The following is a 21489-nucleotide window of genomic DNA, read 5'->3' as shown; positions in this document are numbered from 1 at the left end:
AGCCAAAAATAAATAAATAAAATAAATAAATTTATTTAAATAAAACAACAATGAAATGTTAGAAACAGTGCTGTAGGAGGTGAGGAAGAATGATTTTGGACACGTGGAAATACTGAATTTCTAAGATGACTTGGTAGAGAAGCAACACCTAACTAAAACTGCATGCAATCTACTACATCTTCACTGATGGTAGCAAAGCCTGAGTTTGTTTAGGTTTTAGACTATTTTGTGATTTCTGCTGTCACATGCACATTCTATCCTTCTCAACATCACTGCAACAAGTATTTCCTGTGCACCGACCTACGTGCTGGGTGCTATACCAGCTGCTGGGATATAAAGATAAATAAGGACACTGCCTGGTGAGGTGACAGACAAAACATAATACAGTGAGGGGAGGGCTGTCACAGAGGCAGGGACAGAGTCTTCCTGGGTGAAAGGACGCACAGCAGGTGGAGGGTAGTGAAAAGGGGAGGCTTTAGAGAGAACACAGGGGGAGTCAGCCAGGCAAAGGAGGGCTGGGAGAAGGGGATTCCAGACAGAGGATGGCAAGGCCAGGAGACCCAAGGGTCTGGAATCTGGGGAGCCAGGTTGGTGGGAAGAAGAGAAGAGCTCTAAACATCTCTGGATTTTATCTGTCTGGGCAATAACGAGTCGAGAGTTGTTTTAAATACTGGACTTTGCAGGAGGTGCAGTACGCAGCAATGATGCTGTCCGCCCTTCCCTGTCCGCCCAGGGAATGCACTTTGCACCACTAGGTTCTGCTGGGGTCGCTCCACCCCCAGTCCCGAGATGAGTGTGGGACCCAAGCTAACCAATCTCTAAGCTTCCCTGCAGCCTGCCTGGAGCTAGGGCTTCTGGAGAAGAGGTCTTTCCTCTTTGTTCTCAAAGCTACACACAAATGCACTCAGGGCCTCCTTCGGCCTGGCCCTGGCTGCAGGAGGATGCTGCCCCGGGGAAAACCCAGCCATCACCAGCTGCGACAAAGGACAGAAAAGAGGAAATCTTCCAGCTGCCTTGGGGGCCCACTTTGCCTCTCCTTTTCCTCAAGAACCCCCTCTCTTTTGCTTCAGCTGGTTCCAGTTGGGTTTTGCAACCAGAGTCCTGATAAATGTGGAAGGGAAGAAATCAAGGGAAGCAACGCTGCAAATGTAACAGATGAGAGAGCGTTTCTTAAAGTCAGATTTCTCAGACCCTCCCCCAGCCGAGTCCAGAACTGAGAGTCACCTCCCCGTTTTATATGGGTTTCGATTTATTTAGGACATGCCTGGTTTAAATCAGTTAGACCCTCACAGCGGGTCTGAGTCGCACTCCACTTAACAGCGAATGTTTGAGAAGACAGTGCCAGAAATCTAAAAGGCAGGCAGCCTCTCACACTCACTGACAAAGCTCACAGACCCTTCCGCACCCCTCACTTTTCCCTCTGCTCAGGAGGAGATAAATCTGGCTGGAGGAGGTTAACCTCCCTTCGGCTTTTGGCCTCAAATTCCCATCTCCTAAGCGTCCCTCCTCGGGGTGCCACAGGGCCCCCGGGGCAGGCTCGCTGCCAGCAGCCCTGCCTGGAGGTCAGAAGCAGAGGAAGGAGGGCGGGCAGGGGGGGTGATGGGGGTTTGGAGAAGGAGCTGGTGGTCGTGCTTCACGTGGCCGAGAGCTTCAGGAAGGGGTAGGAGGCTGGCGACCTTGCCGGGGCAGCTGCAGCGGTGGGCCCAGGAGGTGGGGACAGGGGAGATCATGGACATTTTCCAGAGGGTGGTTCTAAAGGGGAGCAGAGAGATGGGGTGTGAAGAGGCGAGGGGGTCATCTAAAGGGACAGGCTGGAGAGATGGGGGCAGAGAGGGGCAGGGGGCAGAGCTGCAGAGCAACAGGTGGCCGGTGCCCAGAGCACAGGTGACAGCGAGGACAGAAGCCATCGCCTGAGTGAGGTGGGACCCGTCAAGGCCTAACGGTTTTGGTGAAGGAGGGAGCTTAGTAAGCTTCAAGATCACAGAGAAAGGCGAAAAGGAAAATTTAATATAATTGAAATTATGATTACTTATTAATGCTTTACTATTCAATGATCATTTTATTTTACTTATCTCTTATGAATAATTTAGTAATTCTGTTCCTAACAATGTTGGATCCTCCTTTTGGACAAATCAAGGTATATGAATACACTTAATACTAAGAACCGTAGCACAAAGAGGAGGAATTTGTAGACCAAAGACAGAGAACTGCAAGGCTTTCTAACTGAAAGATGGATGTCCGAGAAGATGATTCCCTTCACAGAGGAGAAACACGGAAAATCCGTCTGGAAAGCCGGAGATGTGGGAGGATGAACATTTGGTAGACTGCAGTCAGCGAGCTGGTGGACACCAAGAATGTGGGGCTTTAATGGCAGTAAAATGAATGATGAGGTTTTAAAATGTCACTCAGTCCAGTAAGACAAAGACCCAAGAATATTTCTGCCTAAGAAGCCCCACTGTTTTTCATTGTGTCCAAATGCCACTTAAACAGAAGTACAAGCACCCTCATCCTTTGAGTTCTAGCGAGTTCTTCAGTCCTATCCTATGTCTCCTTTTATTGACAGAGGTTGAAATGGGGGCTCCTGAGGACAGCCTGAGAGTGTCCCCCTACAGCTAAGACACGGAAGGACACACCCCTTTTTGAGTTTTCCTCAGAGTCTGGAAAAGAAACGCCGACACAGCACAGACACACTGACGCCACTGTGAGTGGTACATCTTCCCACGCGGAGCCCAGACGGGGGCTGATGCTCCGTGAGGACGGAGGCTCGGCCTTTCCCACAGCAGCCCCAGGACGGAGAGCTCAGAAAATCCAGAGCTTTCTCAAGCCTCAGTTTCCCACGAGGGACTGGAACAGGAGACGGAGGGAAGCCACGTGGCCTGGCCTCTAAGGCCGACGCTCCGTCCCGTGGGTCTGGGAACTGGGACTTGGACATCCCCGCACCGCTATCAGAACCCATCCCCTCTCGACTCCGATTTCGTCTCAGTGCCAGGCGGTCCACCGCATGTTTCCCTTAGGCTGTGAAGAGCCCAGGGCGGTGACAGTGTCCAGGTCCCACGCTGGGGTTATACCACTGCCCCACTGAAAACCCTTGAACGGCTCCCCATCCCACTTGGATACAATCCCAACGCCTTCCACCACCTCCCAAGTGCTCACAACCTCACCGTCCTAGTGCATGACGCCTACCGTCCTTGTGGCTCCTTCTCCCCCAGCCAAAATGCCTTCTACCTCGTTCTAGAACATTCCATACCCTCTCCCCCTTAGGGCCTTTGCATTTGCTCTGCCTTGTGCCTGGACCATCCTCCAGCTGGCTCTTTTCCATCCTACAGGTATGAGTTTAAACATCTTTGCAGAGGGCCCTTTCCAGGTCATCTGATCTCAGTAGCCTCCACCACCAGCATTCTCCACATCACAGACCCCCTTCGGTTTCCTAGTTTGTTTATTCACCTGTTTATTTATTCATCTATATCCCCTCAAGAATTTAAGCCAAAAGAAGGCTCTGTGCTCACTGTGACCCCACGCCCAGCCCAGGCACTGTGATAAGCCCTTTACACGTATTGCTGGGTTCTGGCTCTGTGGGTTAGCTGCTAAGTTTATCCCAACTTAAAAAGGATGCCGAGAGACAGGGAGGTGAGCTGACCTGCCCAAGGTCACACTGCATACGGTAGCATCCAGGTGGTTTTGCTTCAGAACTTGCTCTCTTACTGTGTGGCGCTGCCTTTGGGGGCTGGCCAAGGATAACTGCTGAGTGCCTGCTATAGGCGCTGTACCAGGTGCTGGATAAATACATGCTGAGCGGGATAACGGATGGATGGATGGGTGGGTGGGTGGATGGGTGGACGCATGGATGATTGGATTTGAGGGGACTGCTACAGGCACACTCTCCCTTTGTCTAGGGCTATCCCCTCCCAAACCCAGTAACACGTGACTCACATCCCTCTTAGGTACCATGACCTGCCAAGGAGCCATGGCTGAAACTGGGAAGGCACGCAGTCAACGTTCTCTGAGATGCGTGTCTAATTTAAAAGGGGCCGGAAGTCAAAGTTCCCTTGAGAAAGCTGAGAAAGGTGGGTGGACAATGGCCATATTGGAAATGTGACAGCAGTGGACCTATTTCCCTTAGATTTCCCCAAGGAGAAAATCCAATTACATGGATTCTGTATGTCAGCAAATGGAGACGGAAGATGAATGCATAATTTCATGAGAACATTCTTTTTCTCTGCTTATTAGATTAGCTGATCTAACGAGGCATTCTGTTCCTCTCTAGGCCAGAAAATAAAATGCCAGGAATTGATTTTGCTGTTTTCCATTTGTTTTCTGTTGCAAGTGACACCTCAATATTCTCTCATTTCACCAACATTTATTGTGTGGGACATTGGGTATAAGACCCCAAGAGCTCACCATCGAGGGGAGGACAGACCCAGAGAGTGATCAGAGCCCCGTGACAGAGATACACCCAAAGCACTGTGGGAGTTCAAGGAAAGGCTTCTAACCCCGGGGAGGTGGTATCCAAGTGAGTCGTGCAAGATGGGGAAGAAGGAGTCAGGCTGAGAGGGGCTTAGTGAGGTGGGGAGGTGGGGAAGAAAGACGAAGAGAGCATCCCAGAAAGTTACTACATCCTCAAAGGCATGGAGGCATGGAGGGTACAGGAACAGCATGCTAGTGAGGGATGGGCACAGGGGATGTAAAACTCTATGGTGTTTCAAGTTGTTGAGGTGCAGGGTTTGAGGCGGGGAGACGTGCTGCTGTTCAGATCGGCAGGTTGGGGACAGGAGTCACTGACTTTATCGCGCGATGGGGAACCATGGCAGTGACCTGAGCAGATGAAATCTTTGGAGCTAAAGGCCCCTCTGACGGTCGTGTAGATAAGGCTCTGAGGGAGAAAAGACAAACAGGCAGTGGGAAGGTTAATTAGGAGGCTGGTGTGAGCATAGAAACAAAGGGTCAGACCAGGACAGGAGCCTTTGGGATGGGAAATTCAGGAGATGGGCAGAGTTAGGAACTTCAGCTGTCAACTGAAACGGGTAATTCCTAAAGGAGGGAAAGAAGAGGGTGAGTTCAGCCTTGGCCGTGTTGAGTGTGAGGGGCCTGAGCCCAGTCTTTTAGATATTCCAGCAAGCAGCCGACTCTGTGAACCTAAGGTGTAGGAAGGGGCTTGGAGGGAAGACAAAGATGTAGACGCTCATTTTATGGCCGAGTAATATTCCATTGTGTACATGTGCCACATCTTCTTTATCCATTCATCCGATGATGGGCACTTAGGTTGTTTCCATCTCCTGGCTATTGTAAATAGAGCTGCAATGAAACGAAACTGAGTTATCTGTAGTGAGGTGGATGGACCTAGAGTCTGTCATACAGAGTGAAGTAAATCAGAAAGAGAAAGACAAATACCGTATGCTAACACATATATATGGAATTTAAGAAAAAAAAAAGTCACGAAGAACCTAGAGGTAAGACGGGAGTAAAGACACAGACCTACCAGAGAATGGACTTGAGGATATGGGGAGGGGGAAGGGTAAGCTGGGACAAAGCGAGAGAGTGGCATGGACATATATACACTACCAAACGTAAGGTAGATAGCTAGTGGGAAGCAGCCGCACAGCCCAGGGAGATCAGCTCGGTGCTTTGTGACCGCCTGGAGGGGTGGGATAGGGAGGGTGGGAGGGAGGGAGACGCAAGAGTGAAGAGATATGGGAACATATGTGTATGTATAACTGATGCACTTTGTTATAAAGCAGAAACTAACACACCATTGTAAAGCAATTATACTCCAATAAAGATGTTAAAAAAAAAAAAGATGCAGACGCTCAGACAGCACACGCTTGCTTTACGTGAGGACGAGTAAAATCTTTTCCCTTCCAGTCGACGATTGTGTTTTCTGATTTCAAAGTCTTTGGATGGATAGGGCTTAAAATGATCATTCAGAATTTACACTGAAACACTAGGATGTAGATACCGTACCTCCTTATAAAATCTGTTGCATTTCTGAAATGATTTCAGTATCAAAATAAGAACCATTATGCCCCAAACTGCTTCTTTTAGAACAATGTTGAAATGATCCTACTCTAAATTTACCATTGTATAATTTAGTTATATTGTTAAATGAGGTGGATTTCACCAAAATGACATCGTTTATTCCCCAAAGCATAGGAAAGCAGGAAGAAATACCTGCTCAGTTTTACATCTGGAAGGGAGCCCTTTCTCTACCCCACCTTTGGAATGAGTTAACTATCGCTCTCTTGTGCTCTGCCAAGGTTCTATTACAGAATTTCCCCGGTTCTGTTCTGTTTCTTGTTGGCTTGTGCTCGCCCACGTTGGGTTGAGTTAAGGGGCAAAAGCTACCTCCCTAAGCCCAGCATGATGCCTAGCTCACAGTAGACGCTTAACCCATACACAGAGGGCACAGACTGAATCGTCATCACAGAAAAGCAACTCAGTTTGGATAGAATGTATTCAAACTAATGGGATCAATGAAAAATTGAAAGAAATTGCTTTCATTTTTAAAATTTCTTACTTCTCTTTTTGGTTTGAAATTGTGGTCACCGATCGTGGAGGGGGTGTGGGGGGTGTGGATAATCACATTCACTTCCTTGTTATTTCGAGAGTTCCCAGTGCTGTCAGGACCACCCTGACAACTTGACCTCAACGTTAGAACTGCTTAAATGAGAGAAACAGGGAAAGGAAAGCTTAAAGGTTGGCGTCAATGACCTAGAATCTGAAAATCTCAGTGACGACATGTCACCTTTCTCCCATTATTTCTTTGAAGACTATGCGTATGGTTTGCGGGTTTAATTATTCTATGCAGCATATTCAAGCAAAAGCATCATAAGACAGCTCTTGTTTGTCAGTTAACATCAGAAGGCACTTCAGATACTCTCTGCAATTAAATCACACAAACACTGGAGGCTTCAGTGACCTTCCTAGCGAAACCCATTTGGTGTTCAAAGGATCCAACCCAGTTTTCTGCTGAAGATTTACTCCACCGCAAGTTATTATTCCACAAATTACAAAATCATTCATATATAAATTTGGGTAATGGTTTTCTTTTATGAGAATTTGGAAGTACAGCTACAAAGACTTTCACATGAGGGATAAACTGCTTGCAGCGTTAACAAAACGCAGCGCACAATAAAAATCGTAATTAAAAATCATGATCAGGATTTTCCCAGTTACTAAAAAGAATATCCTTTATTGAAAATTATCTATTCCTCAACCAGAGCTAAGTAAAGATAGAGAAAAGATTGAGGAAAAAAGCCAATATGTACCCAGACCGGATTCTGGATTCTTTCATACTCTGGAAGAACTCACTCTGTTTTTTAGTGAAAACGCTAGCCTGGTTAGAATCATGGGACTCTGATGTCATTGGATGTCATTGGATCTTCTGGACTGTTTTATGGAGAGATCAGACAACTGAATAATTCCCTATAAAGACAGTGCATTGAGGTATGAAATGATAGGAAGGAAGTGGAAGCTAAGAAAAAGAATCAGAGATCTGGTATTTTCTACATCTGAGCTTTGGTTGAATCTCTTTCAGAACGTGGTTTTCGCAAATATTTATGATTTTTGTTTTCCTTGTGGGAAGAGTCATCATAACCTTTTAAATAACTTATGCCCTGGGTTCTTGATTTGGGGAGTGAAAGCAAAGCACCACCGCATCGCCATCCCCATCTTGTCACCTTCATCAGCTTGTCCACCTCCCTCCAGCTCCTGCCTTTTGTTGGATCAGAGTGTGTCGGGCCCTGGGCCACCTGCTTGTCAACTGCACTTTCTTACTCTTTCTTGGCAGAGACGCCGTGTGGTAGGGACTGTTATCAACTGCCTAACCAGGAAGAGGAAAACACTCAGAGAAGTGAAGTGATTTGTCCAAAGCCGCATAGCCGTGCTGGTAGAGACTGAACTTGTCTCTCTTTGGCTCCAAAGCCAGCCTCATCCTAACCACTGGTCAACACTGCCTTGCCAGGAAGACATGATTCTGAAGGTCTGAAAAAAAAGCAGCAGCAAATCGTATTCCCTCTTTTTCTGAAATCATTTTTCCCACAATGCTAATGGGGCTTATGCTGTTTCTCTTAGCACTCAATTCAATTTAGCTATAAAATTCAAATTATTTTTGGTTACGATTTCAGCATTTTGGGATCCCAACAATTTAGGGATCTGTACATCTGTACAGACAATGAAGCATTTACATTTGGTTTTCTTTTGTTATTTTCCATTTACTAAGAGACTCAAAATGATCAAAACAACTTTTTTTTCCTGGAATTAAAAAAAAAAAGTTCCCTTTCTCCAGCTCTTTCTCATTTAGTTTCACAAACCATAATAAATAAAACTGTTGATACAGCATTTTAGAAACTGTAGGGGACAATTACGTTTCCTGCAAAATAATTTCTTACTATACTGCTTCCATTTTAAGTCACAAGTACACAGAATTTTGGATCCAGTCCTGTGGCACTGACACTGAAATATGTTGCTATTCCTGACATTTCCGACTATTCAGATGACCCTCTCCATTCATGAAGTGAACAGATTACATATGCCACTGTGGACAGTTTTAGACTCTGTGGAAATCTCTTTAAGAACAGCAGGGCTGATGTGCCAACTGCGTTTTCCAGCTGGAAGATGAAAGCACGTGAAAAATGGTGGGTTCCTGCCTTTATAGCGCCACAGCTGTCATTCTACATGGGCCTAAAGCTTTGGGCTACTTTTCCCCCTCTTAAATGACCATCTGTGGTTCGAGGGTCTTTTGCCTGTGGGCTTACAACTGTTCTAGGCTGTTTTCTTGGGGGGCTGTGCCGCGTGGCTTTCGGTATCTTAGTTCCCCGACCAGGGATCGAACCCGCCACAGCAGTGAAAGCGCCGGGTCTTAATCACTGGACCGCCAGGGAATTCGCTGTTCTTCATGTGATAAGACTGTCTTCATAGTATGAGATCAAGCTTAATGAACGTAATTTTTAGAAAAATAGGGCTGTAAAACAGGAAAAGTTGAAAACCCAGTAAACTATTATTTCCAAAGGTAAATAGAGCCCCACACCCACTCCTCTCAGAAAGGATTGCAAAAATAGATTCCATAGGTTAGCTTCCACTGTGTTCTTCAAACGTCACCGCCAACATAGGCAAAACAGCCGTTCTTTTTAGGCTTTAGAACTTTCCTCTTCCTTTCGAAAAATACCAGTTGGCTGTAACAGCAGCAGCAGTAGATAATATTTGTTTGAACCCTTTACTAGGCAAAAGCACTTTATAGGCATTGTTTTATTTAACTTTTACAACAGCCATAGTCGGCAGATGCCTGTTTGGAGATGAGGAACTTAGGCTCAGAGAGGTTAAGTGACTCATCCATGGTTGCACAGATAGTACTGTATAGATTACCCGATTTTGCCGTCCAAGCTCTTCCTGCCACACTTACACACTTGCCTTTTGTGCTCATCTCCCCTTAAATAGACACTGTATTTAATATGCCAATACCTGACTTTGAAAACAATTAGAAATTGTAGCTTGGCTTGGGTGGGTCTGTCCATTTCCCATTTATTGCCATGGGCTCCAAATGGAAAGGCACAGTTAGGAATGATATGCATCAGGATTCTGTTCACCTCTAGTCAGAGGAATAACCACGTAAGTGTGGTGATTTTATGTGTACTGGTGTAGGGAAGGTTGACACTATTCCATAGAGAGGTGTATGAAAATGTCAGTAGTGCAGGTAAATGAAGAATCAAGCCTATTTATATTTACTCACTGGTGCTAACCATCGTTGGAAAATAATCAAGTAAGTTTGACACCAGAAGCCGAGGCAACTTTATTCATTTCCTAGTTGCCCATCTTGCCCTCCACAGAGGTGGTGTTTACGAGCTGCTGCTCACCAACCCCCGTTTGGTCCACGTTGTGCAGAGACACGTTACAACCAGTGGTTCTTTAAATCTTTACAATAACAATGTGAGGTTGGCATTCTGGCCATTTTACGGATGTAGAAACTGAGGCTCAGAGGTGTTAGGACATTTGTCCAAGGTCACAGAGCTACCAAGTGGCAAGAGACTGAGGCTGTTAGGTGCTAACATACGTTACACCCAGTCTGTGGCCATCACTTGTACGTGGAAAGACATGCTTCCCTCCCCTCCAACAAAACCCTTGATTGATTATTCAAAGGACTGCTTTTACCGAATTGAATAACTCAATGGAGGGCACAGAGGGACTGAGGCTGAGAGAAGAGTCTCCCCTGGGCTCAGTGCTACAAGGTTTGGGGGGGGGGGGTGTGTTCCTTAATCACTTTTGGGGCTCTAGCCTCTAAGGCAGTTCCCGGCTCCCCAAAGGCTTTCAGCCAATATCTGTGGAATGCTTGGGCTGATGATATATTTCCAAGTAATAAAAATTTGAAGGTAGACAAATCTACCTTCAAAATACACCTTTGGCAGCAGAGAATCAACAGTGGTTGAGGGCAAATCTGGTTCTGCCATTTTCTTCTCTTGTGACCTTGGGCATAAAATTTGACCTTGTGTTACTGGAGTTTCCTCATCCAAAATGGGAATAATAGGACATCCTCGTAGGGTTGTTGTGAAGATAATATACATTAAACGCCTATAGCCATGTGCTCAATGAATGTAAGCAATACTTATTTTTAGTAAGCTGGTCAGCTTCTACCAGTCTCCCCGCCCATCCCCCTGGTCCAAGTCACCATCTCCCACACCCGCCCTTCTGTGATGGCCTGTATGCCAGCCTCCTGTTTTTACCCTTACCCCGTTCCCATCCAGATTTCACACGAGCCAGACCGTCAAGTTTTTAAAATAAAAATCAGATCGCATCACTCTCTCACTTAAAATCATGCCCTGCTTCTTCCAGATCCCAGAATCAATTTTAACTTCAAAGAGTGGACTGCCCCCCTGCCCCCCGGCCCCCAGGTCCAGCTCACTTCACTTAGGCGCTGTTCATTTCTATCCTTCTTCTCTTAGTCTGGAACATTCTTCCCTCTTTCTCTGCCCCGCAAAGACTCCTAGTAGCCCTCACCCTAAATGGCGTTTCCTGGAGCAGCCGTCCCTGCCTGACCCTTTCTGTATCTGGTTCTCCTCTGTCGCCCCTCTTGCAGGATCTTGCTGTTTCTCTGCTCATCACATTGACTGCGTATTTGCTCTGTGACTTATTTGAGGTGTGCACCCCCCATTAGGGCAGGGGCCTCATCTGTCTGATCCCCTCTGTATCGTCAGCCCTTAGATTCGGGCCTGAAACACAGGAGATGCTCCATGAAACATTTTTTGAAGGAATGTAAATATCAAGAATGAGAAAAATACATCAAAGGCGCTCAGAGGCAATACTGAGTCATTATGGAATTGCTGCTTTTTTAGGGTATGAGAAAGTGCTTCTTCCTACTCTCGAGACCAAAAACCACCACCGCCCCCCAAAACACACACACACACACACACAATCTCACAGATAAAAGATGCTTTGACCCTTAAAAGTTCCGCCACCTAGAACAGATCTGGCCTTTTCTTCATAGCGTGGAACAAATAATATACGTTTTTTTTTTAAATCTTCAAAGAGCATTTTCTCAATTTGTAGCTTTAAAAAATGTCTAGGGCTTCCCTGGTAGCGCAGTGGTTGAGAGTCCGCCTGCCGATGCAGGGGACGCGGGTTCGTGCCCCGGTCTGGGAAAATCCCACATGCCGCAGAGCGGCTGGGCCCGTGAGCCATGGCCGCTGAGCCTGCGCGTCCGGAGCCTGTGCTCCGCAACGGGAGAGGCCACAACGGTGAGAGGCCCGCGTACCGCAAAAACAAAACAAAACAAAAAAGTCAGATTTATTTGGAACCACCAAAGACTCACAGCTTTAAACCTGAAGAATAAGACGACTGGTCTGCACAGATGGACCTTCGTCATAGCAGCCGATACTTGAGGGGCTTCGGGTGTCACCTGGCATCTTCCACTCGGCCCGAGGCTGGGAGCCCAGCAAGGCTGCAGGTCTGATGACCTGGGAAGCTGTTCTACAGAAAGTTCGATGCACTTCAGCCCGTTTTTCTCACCCACATCGTTCAGTGAGGAACTTTATTAATTGGTGCTCTGAGGCAGAAGAGGGGATGTTCTTGGCCCCAGCAACAGCCAGTCCACCAGCTCCCGGGCAGACCTGCAGACCAGCTGGCTGGGCTCTCTTAAACACTGACCTACACTGAACCAAACTCTCAGAACGTGTGTTCGATCAAATGTGTTCCCTTCTGCTTGCTCAAAGAGAGTTCTGCTCTGCAAATGTTCATACCATCAGCCCCAAGAGAGAGAAGCCAGGAGTGACCCAGGGTAGGGAAAAGGACCCTCACTTTTCAAGCTCCCTAAATCTGCCATGGAACTGCTCAGACACCCCTGCTGATGCTAGCAAGTGATGTGCTTGGGTTTAAAAATGGGTGTCTTTTTCCCTTTTTAAAAAGGGCCTCCAGGTGTGAACCTGGGTGTGTGGAGCCCAAGTCACTGACACCACCCCCTTTCCTGCTCTGAGTCTGAGGGAGCCCCAAATGCCATGGATTTCTGCTAGCACGGAGTGGGCACCGATGCCCGTGACAGACCTGTTTAAAAAATACAGATCTTTGGGATTCAGTGAAGGGCTGTAAAATATAAAATTATAAAATGAAATCATAAATCCCATCTGAATTCTAGCGGCTGTATTCTTCACAGGACGTAGTCTTCTGTTTTCGTTTAAAAAAACAAAAAAGAAACCACAACAAAAAGTACTGTGATACCCAAGGTGAATATTTCCGTTTGCCAGTATCTGTTTTCTAAATGCTTACTGGATTTACTATCTGATCAGCAACTGGGCCTTTTTTCTTTCTTTCTTTTTTTTTTTTTTTTTTTTGTATCTGGAAGGGTTCTGCATTTAGACCTGATGCTGTGGAACTTTCAGAGAAGAGGGACCAAAGAACAGACATGGATGATGATGGGTCATTGATGGATTTCTCTCCAGGAGAAAGGCCACACCAATCAACACCTCCACAGCTGGGTGTCTGAACTCTTCACCTCCTCCATGGGGGCCCTGCAAGGGTAAATGGACACTTTTCACAGTGCCTTAATTTCTTATTCAATTGCAACTCCCTAGGTCACAGAAGAGTGTGGCTAATTCTAACAGCTAATTTTCTACAAGTACTTAAGTAGCTTAGTCAGAAGGATGGTTGGGATATATAATGTTGCTTTCATTATTCTTAAGATAGGGTGATATGAATGACCTTGTTGATTTAGTTAAGTAACGCAATACATGGCAAAATCCCACCCTAGGTCACGAAAAACAGAGATCTTTAGTAGGTATCACGGTTTCAAATTGTGAAATTGGTTAAGAACCACGACCTGGGTGATGAATTGGTTCATATTTGATTGAAGCAGTAATCCATTACATTTACGAAATCTGCAGGGCTCACCGGCTATCCAAGAATGTATTCCTTACTTGGAGTGTGTTAAAAAAAATTAAAAAGCTGCTGGTGTTACAGCAATGACAAACTTTATAGCACTCAGCAACGAGTTAGGACTTTTTTCTTCTAGATGTAACCTCTCCACTGTGAAGTCTCCCAGATGTCCTGGGTACAGGGCAAAAATGGATACCTACTCGATGCGCCCAGCCCAGAGCATTACTTCGTTTCTCTGGACAAACTTTGGCCAGAAGAAACGACAAACATGCTTCCAATATTTCTGGCTTCTCAGCCATGGATCTGTTTCTCAGATGACAAAGAACTGTGGTTTCTTTAAAAAAAGGAAAACAGAAGAATACTTCCTCTAAAGAACCCAGCAACTAGAATTCAGATGGGATTTATGGTTTCATTTTCACACAACCATCTTGCACGCAAAGTTGGGAATTGGGATTACATCATGTGTGCTACTAAGCTCATATTCTAAAAACATGCTCCAGAAAGGAGTTCTTCATTAAAAGCTGAAAGCTTTCCATGTGTCTGGGGAAAAAAATAGCCAGATATATTGAGGAGGAGGAAAGCACAGCTGAATGATGAAAAAATGTAATTTACAATGATCTGTCTCAGTAATCTCTCCTAATAGTTTCACGAATAATAATAAAAAAGAATATAATCACCTACAAGCTTACTGAGTGAATCAGCACTTCTTGGGGGTCAGAAAACAATTATGTATCCTATCCTCAGAAGACTGAGGAAATGGATCAAACTAGAAAATGGATAAAATGTCAAGTTAGCGCTCTTTATTTTTCCCATAAGCCTGGACATTTCCAAAAGTCAATAATCACATTTCGACTCTCTGGAGGTCTGAGCACTGTTTGTCCCAGGACATGTGAATCTGGACTGGTTATTATCTAGACCAGTCCTGGGGAATTATTATTCATTTTTCTGGGTGTGACAGCGGCACCGTGGTTACAGAAGAAAATTCCATTTTATTGTAGAAACGCATATTAACATGTGGAGGGGTAAAATGACATGATGTCTGATGTCTGTTTAAATGACCTCAGTCTTAAAACGTATTGAATCTGGGTGATGGGTGTCTGGGCAGGTCTCTCAGCCTTGGTACTGTTGACGTTGGCACTGCATAACCCTGCGCTGGAGGCTGTCCTGTGCAGGATGCGGGGTGTTTAGCAGCAACCCTGGCCTCTGTATACCTGTTAACAATCCCCATTTGTGACAACCCAAACTCTCTCCAGACATGGCCGAACCTCCCCTGGGAGGCAAAGTCGCCCGCAGTTGAGAACCACTGATATCTGGGAGGATGAATATTTTCTGTGTTCTTGAATATACTTAAAAGATCTCGGAATAAATAAGTTTTAGTTCATGGAGGAAGAAAAGTGTGAAAAAATCACGATGCTGATTCAATCTCTTGGACTGTTTGGAGAATATTCCCAAGGCGTGTGTCAGCAGACGCTTGGGGCCCAGACACCAGAGAATTTCGGACTCTTGTCCTGGACCTCAGCCTCAGATCTCAGAGGAGCCTGGACCCACCTCAGGCCAGGGAGTCAGCATCTTGGGTGACCTGGGCCCAGTAATGTGCATTTAAATAAAAAAGAGCTTTAGTCTGTTGTTACACTTTAGCCGTTTGCTTTATCCCTCCTGCTAGCGCATGGTCTGACTTGCTTGCTGTCTCTCTGTCTCTGTATCTCTGTCTCTGTTTCTCCTCAACCCACCCCCTACTCCACGTGAATGCACCCCCCCCACACACACACACGTTTTTTCCTAAACCATTTGAGGGTGGTTACACACATCATGGCCCTTTGCCCCTACATACCTAGCCGTGTATCTCCTACAAACAGGGCTGTTCTCCTAACTGCGCTACAGTTGTTAATGTCAGTAAACGTCACAGTGATGCAATACTTCTCTTTGCTCTTCATTCATATTCTGACGCCCACAGCGGACTCAGTGATGCTCTTTGTAGCATTTATTCCCCTCCAGAATAGAATCCGGTCCAGCATCAGGTATTGCACTAGGTGGTCCTGTCCTCTTGCTCTCTCTCTTTTTTTAAATATTAACAACTTTGAGAAACAATTCACATACCATACAATCCACCCATTCAAAATGTACAACCTAGTGATTTTCGTATCTTTACAGAGTTGTGCAACCATCACCACAGTCTGATCTCAGACCACTGCCATCCCTCTGCTCTTGATGCTGCGCCATGACCCTTAGCCTTCTTGAATTTCAAACAGTTTTTGTTTTTTTTTTGCGGTACGTGGGCCTCTCACTGTTGTGGCCTCTCCCGTTGCGGAGCACAGGCTCCGGACGCGCAGGCTCAGCAGCCATGGCTCACGGGCCCAGCAGCTCTGCGGCATGTGGGATCTTCCCGGACCGGGGCACGAACCCGCATCCCCTGCATCGGCAGGCGGACTCCCAACCACTGCGCCACCAGGGAAGCCCCTGCTGCATTTCTTTTTAACTGACTTTGACATTTGGGAAGAATACAGTCCCCCTCCCTTTTTAAAGAAAATGTTCCTCATTTGGGTTTGTCTGATATTTCCTTGTGATTCACTGAGGTTACACATTCGCAACCAACATGCTTCCTAGGTGATGCATCCTCCTCCAGGTAGCCCACGTGGAGACACAGGGCGTCCATTTGTCGCTCCTGCTGATGTTAATGTTGATCACCTCGTCCAGGTGCTGCCTGACTTCCCCGCTGACCCACTCCATCACTGGGGGCTAATCTAGGTGGGAATCTGGATGAGGAGTGAGATGACGTGGTCTTCAAGTGTCTCCTCACAGACGGCTTGTGATTTGGAAGGAGGGAAACCAAGCGGTTATTTTGGTGCTGCCCGCTCCCTGCTCTGGGGCATAGCTCCTGGAAGGTGAAGATGCTCTTTGGGTGCCTTTTGGAGGGAGGGTGGGGTAAGCTGGCCCCAATCTGCACAGCCACCTTGCCCAACAAGAACCTGAACGCTGGCGGCCCGGTTGGTAATAACTCTCTGGAACACACCTCATCCCATGTGTGGATGCTTCGCCATCCCTCCAGGGACCAGCGGAGGAGGACGGCACACTCTGGAAGGACAGAGGCTGTCCTTCTTTCCCAAAGGCACCTTGGGCGTAGGAAAGAGTAACCTAGCCACCCACACCCCCTCCAGTTCGGGAGGCCTCACCAGCGGTTTCCCCGGGATGCTCAACTCCCCTGGGATGAGCCTGAAGCCCCCTTCCCCCCCCGCCCGAGGCGGTTCCCCTTCTCTTTTGCTCTGCATCAGGCCCTTCGCCACCTCCCTCAAACGTCCACAGCACAAACGTGGAAGTCACGCTGGGAAACCGCCTTGTCTCGCGAGATGAGGAGAGGCAGCAGCGGAGAAGGTGAAACTGAATTGGCCGCTGATGGACTCAGAGGTGGCAGGCAGCTGGTTGTGCACGAGGTGCCACGGATGCTTCGTGCGGACTGGCTTGCCCTTTGGGCCAGAGTAAACCGTCTCCTCTTTGCTCTTGATACAGCTGGGAGCCTCGGAAGTGGGGGGCCTGCCCCAGGCGAGCAGGGCGTTGCGGCTCAAGAAGTGTGAGGGCTGGCCTAGGGGTGGACGTGGAGCCCGCCTGCAAAGCCGGAGTCTCGCAAGAATGGTGGGAAACACAATGACGCAGCCCACGGCATCGCTTCCCAAGGACCCACGCCGAGTAACCGGAGCAGCGCACACGAGGAGATGGTGTGTTTACAAAGAGAGGAAAGAACACCAGGGAGAATAACAAACACGACCTTCCCAAGACTGGGCTACACAGCCGGCCAGCAGGCCACACAACCGGCTGCGGAGACTTTCAACTCTCCCCAGCCTTGGCCTTGCCTGCTCGCGGGGCAGTGTTAAAGGATATTATTATTATTTAATCATAACAATAACAATTGCTCAGAAAATACAAACCAAACCAGGCGAACCACTGGAACACCAAGAAGAGATTTCTAAAGGTTTTTATTTTAAACATATGTCTCTAAAACAGTCGGTGAAGAGTGCCAACACCACAGCATCGAGTCTATTTTTCTTTTTCTGTGCACATGGTTTGCTTTGGAAACTGCCTGTAAATGCCCTAAAATTCTTGTCTCTCATCAAAAACAATTGAGGAACGGTACAAGGAGTTCTGAGGCATAACCTAGTTATTTCACGCGAGTGGAGTGAGAGTGAAGGGATGGGATGGTTGGGTGACACGAAAGTGAAGTTGTCGGGGGTGGGGGGGGTGGGGGGTTTCAGGAAAAGGGCTGACTCATCCCATCGGATTGCACGGAAGAGGCATCATATTGTACAGCGTTTTGGAAAACCAGCCCAGCCACTGGCTGCCCTGCAGGTTAGTTTGGAGGGAGAGGAAAGCCCCTCTATCCCCATTCTGGAACTCCACAGGGGCCATGGCACCATGCAAGGCAGCCCAGTTGGCTTTCAATCCCCGAAGGTGGGCAGGATATTCTATTCCCTTCTTTTGGCATAGGGGCCCTGGAAGACCTCTCCTCAAAGCGGTGGGTTGGAAATCCACACTCCCTGTGTGTGAGCTTAGCATCAAGAAACGGCTGTCCTCATCCTGGCCGCGCACACCACAGAGAGCTTCCCCAAGGGAGTCAGTTCACCATGGTCCTCAGTCCATGGTCAGGGAACTGGGTGGCTAATAAAATAGAACAGACCATTCACTGAGTTAGTTCAGTGATGTCACTGAGCACACACAGCAACTGCAGAACCGTCCCCAGTAAAGTTAAGAACATTTTTGGGAATTGCCTCTGAAAGAGCATCTCAATATGCATTCAAGACCTTCCCAGGCCCCACCACCCTTTGCTTCAAAGGTTCACAACTCGAGTGAGAAGGGTAAACAGTGCTCTCTGCCCAAAGCCATGATTCAAACTTCTGGCTTTGTTATCCCTCAGCATGGGATTAATTATCACAAAGTCTCCTAGGGGATTCATTTATATATAATATAACGTAGAGTTTACTGTCATTTTAAATAAAGACACTGGATGAAATTTAAGACATGTGAAAGGTAGAGAGAATATAAAACCAGACGTGGCAAGACATTGCAATTCCGAGGAGAACTCTGAATCACTGATCTAGGGCATATTCCATCTTGTGTTCAGAATAAGTAAATAGCTGAACTAAGTACATTCAGTATTACTTTATTTCAGAGTCATACAATTATTTTCTTTCAATGGTAGAGGAAGCAATAGTGTAACTAAAATATAATCTTCTTTTAGCTTAAAAGTAATGAACTTATAGAAAATAAATTGGAATAAAAACTTAATTCAAGAGGGCTTCTAACAAAATCTCTCACTGTTTCCTAAAGCATGGAGACCTACATGGTTAAACATAAGGTAATTCTTTAATGTGATGTCAAGGGACCATAGACTCTTTTCCTCTAAGAGTTTAGAAAGGAATCTGAAGTCATGGCTCCTAATCTTTCAGAAATGGGCTCCCTTTAAATAAGAGCCATCCCATTTGTATAGAGCTACTGTGAATCTATAATTGTATCATTTTTTTAAGGAGGGGTGTGCCAAACAGAGAGCAAGATGGAGTAAGAGCAGGTAGCTTGGGTCAAATCGCGTACGGCTGTCCACGGCTGCAGCTGCATTATGAGAAATATCTGTGAGAGCCTTGTATGAAAGACGAGTCCAAGTTGCCAAGAGATACTAAGAAATGTAGAATTACTTTACCTAGGAGGAAAATAGAACATAGAATTACACTGTATATTAAAAAAGAAAAAGCAAAGGTCAGAAGATAGGAGATCTGATGCTGGTGAGATGTGGAACGCTGATTATTATAATTATGGACTAATGATAGTGGCCACCATTGCTTGAGCCCCTGCCATGTGTCAGGAAGAGTGCTAAACACACTTTCCTGAATACTTAAAAAGACTCACAAGGTCCTGTAATTCTGCTCATTTTTACAGAAGAGACAAGGCCCAAAGAGATGATGTATTTTGTAGTCAAGTGCAGATGCAGGATTGGGACCTAAAGTAATCTGACTCCAGACCTACTTCAAAGTTTCCTACTACACATTTGAGACTCTGATAGGAACAGGTTTTTTCCAACTGATTATTTAAAAGATAAAAGTAAACAACATTTTGGTTTAAGAATGTGGTTAAGGAAGCCTGGGGAGAACCTAGATACAGATCTGAAAAAAAAAAACCAAACAAAAACTAAATACAATATGATGAATGAAATAAAATAAAATATCAAAATCAAGAATGACCTCATGCTTGATTATATTGCAACAGAGGATGGGAATTCAGCTGCTGCAGAAGCCCTCCTTCATTACCAGGCTTTTGGCCAACAAGACTTGGTTGGAGGGACTTGGATACAAGCAGTCTGCCACTCAAGTCTTTGGTATCCTAATTCAGGTTCATTCAATAAGAATCTCTGTGTTCATTCAATTTAACTTGTTAACCTCAACTTGAATAAAATTTTAGATTATAATTTAATTTTGGAACTTTTTTTGCTAACAATAACTGGGTACGCTTTTGTGTCTCACTGATGGTTATCGCTGACATGAAAGATGGCTTTGCCAGCATCGCAACATCTATGTTAGACGAACATTATAACCATTTAAAAAATCCTTCCTGTATAAATGGGATCTACTCTCTTGTGTAGAGAATAAACATACAATTGTCTTGATTGTCTCAATCAGGAAAAACAATTATAGTTATGAAGCCCCATATCAGAGGATTTTGTTTATGATAACACAGTACTGTTATCAACTCAGATTATGGAAGTAAGAGGATTTTACACCTTAAATTCAAATCAAACTTGTGAGAAAAATTGAGAAATACTCCTTATTTTTCCATTTTGGCTTTCACCAGTCCTCATTCGAGGACACCATTTTTTCTCACCTATAAACATCTTTAAGATATTTCGGTAAATAGCTTACACAAGTAACAGAGTCTCTTTTATGTAAAAGGGCAATATACAAAAAAGCAACACATTTCTTTGTATTCTTATGAAAATAATTATTTATTACTCTTTCTTTTATGGTATTAAAAGTATTAGAACACAATAAAAACAGGCTGCAGACAGAAAAAAGAAATCAAAGGAGATAAAAAGGTGAAATCAGAATACTTCAGAAATAATATTCCTTTTAGAATAGTAAGAGAGAAAATGTCTTCATTGCATGTGAATTGAAAAACTTGATATGCACCTGTCAATATCCCCTCAAGCAGCCCCCCATCAACGTGATTGTATCATTTATTTCATGAATATAAGTGGAATGTATGAGACTCTTTCTTCATTCCTGCCAAGAGCTGTCATAAGTATCCATTAAAAAATGTAGCAGTTCAGAGAAGGAGGTTTACAGTGATGAATGCATATTTTAAGAAAACAGAAAGATCTCAAATAAACAACCTAACATTATACCTCAAGGAACTAGAAGAAGAAGAACAAACTAAGCCCAAAGTTAGCATAAGGAAGGAAATAAAAATCAGAGTGGAAATAAGTGAAATAGAGACTACAAAAACAACAGGAAAGATCAACAAAACTAAGCGCTAGTGTTTGAATAAATAAACAAAATTGACAAACAAAAAAGAGAGAAGACTCAAATAAATAAAGTCAGAAATGAAAAAGGAAACATTACAACTGATACTACAGAAATTCATAGGATCATAAGAGACTTCTACTACAATTATATGCTAACAAACAGGATGACCTAGAAGAAATAGATAAATCTCTAGAAACATAAAACCTGCTAAGACTGAATCAGGAAGAAATAGAAATTCTGCAGACCAAAGAGTACAGAGATTGACTCCATAATACAAAAAAACAAAACCAAAAAAAAAACAAAACCAAAACAAAACCCTCCCAACACAGAAGAGCCCAGGACCAAAGGTTTTACTGGTGAATTCTACCAAACATTTAAAGAAAAATTAATGCCAATCTGTCTCAAGTTCTTCCAAAAAATTTAAGAGGAGGGAACACTTCCAAACTCACTTTATAAATCTAGCATTACCCTTGATAAGGTAATTGACATTGTCCTAGTCCAGATGAGGATACTACAAGAAAAGAAAACTATACATCAATATCTCTGATGAATATAGATGCAAAAAATTTCAACTAAATAGTAACAAGCCAAATTTAACAATACATTATACACTAAGTGAGATTTATCCCTGGGTTACAAT

The 21489-nt window shown here is 45.1% G+C and overlaps 1 protein-coding gene across 1 annotated transcript in view; it reads right to left on the bottom strand.

Annotated features, from left to right (window-relative positions):
* The window catches only part of ADAM12 (ADAM metallopeptidase domain 12), a 392674-nt gene that overhangs the window by 141499 nt on the left and 229686 nt on the right, over positions 1-21489 (bottom strand). The gene's annotated exons all lie outside the window — the stretch shown is intronic.

This window comes from Stenella coeruleoalba (genome assembly GCF_951394435.1).
Source record: "Stenella coeruleoalba genome assembly, chromosome: 16".
Taxonomy (NCBI): Eukaryota; Metazoa; Chordata; class Mammalia; order Artiodactyla; family Delphinidae; genus Stenella; species Stenella coeruleoalba.
Note: the sequence above shows the minus strand (reverse complement) of the source record. Positions and strands in the feature narration are given on the sequence as shown.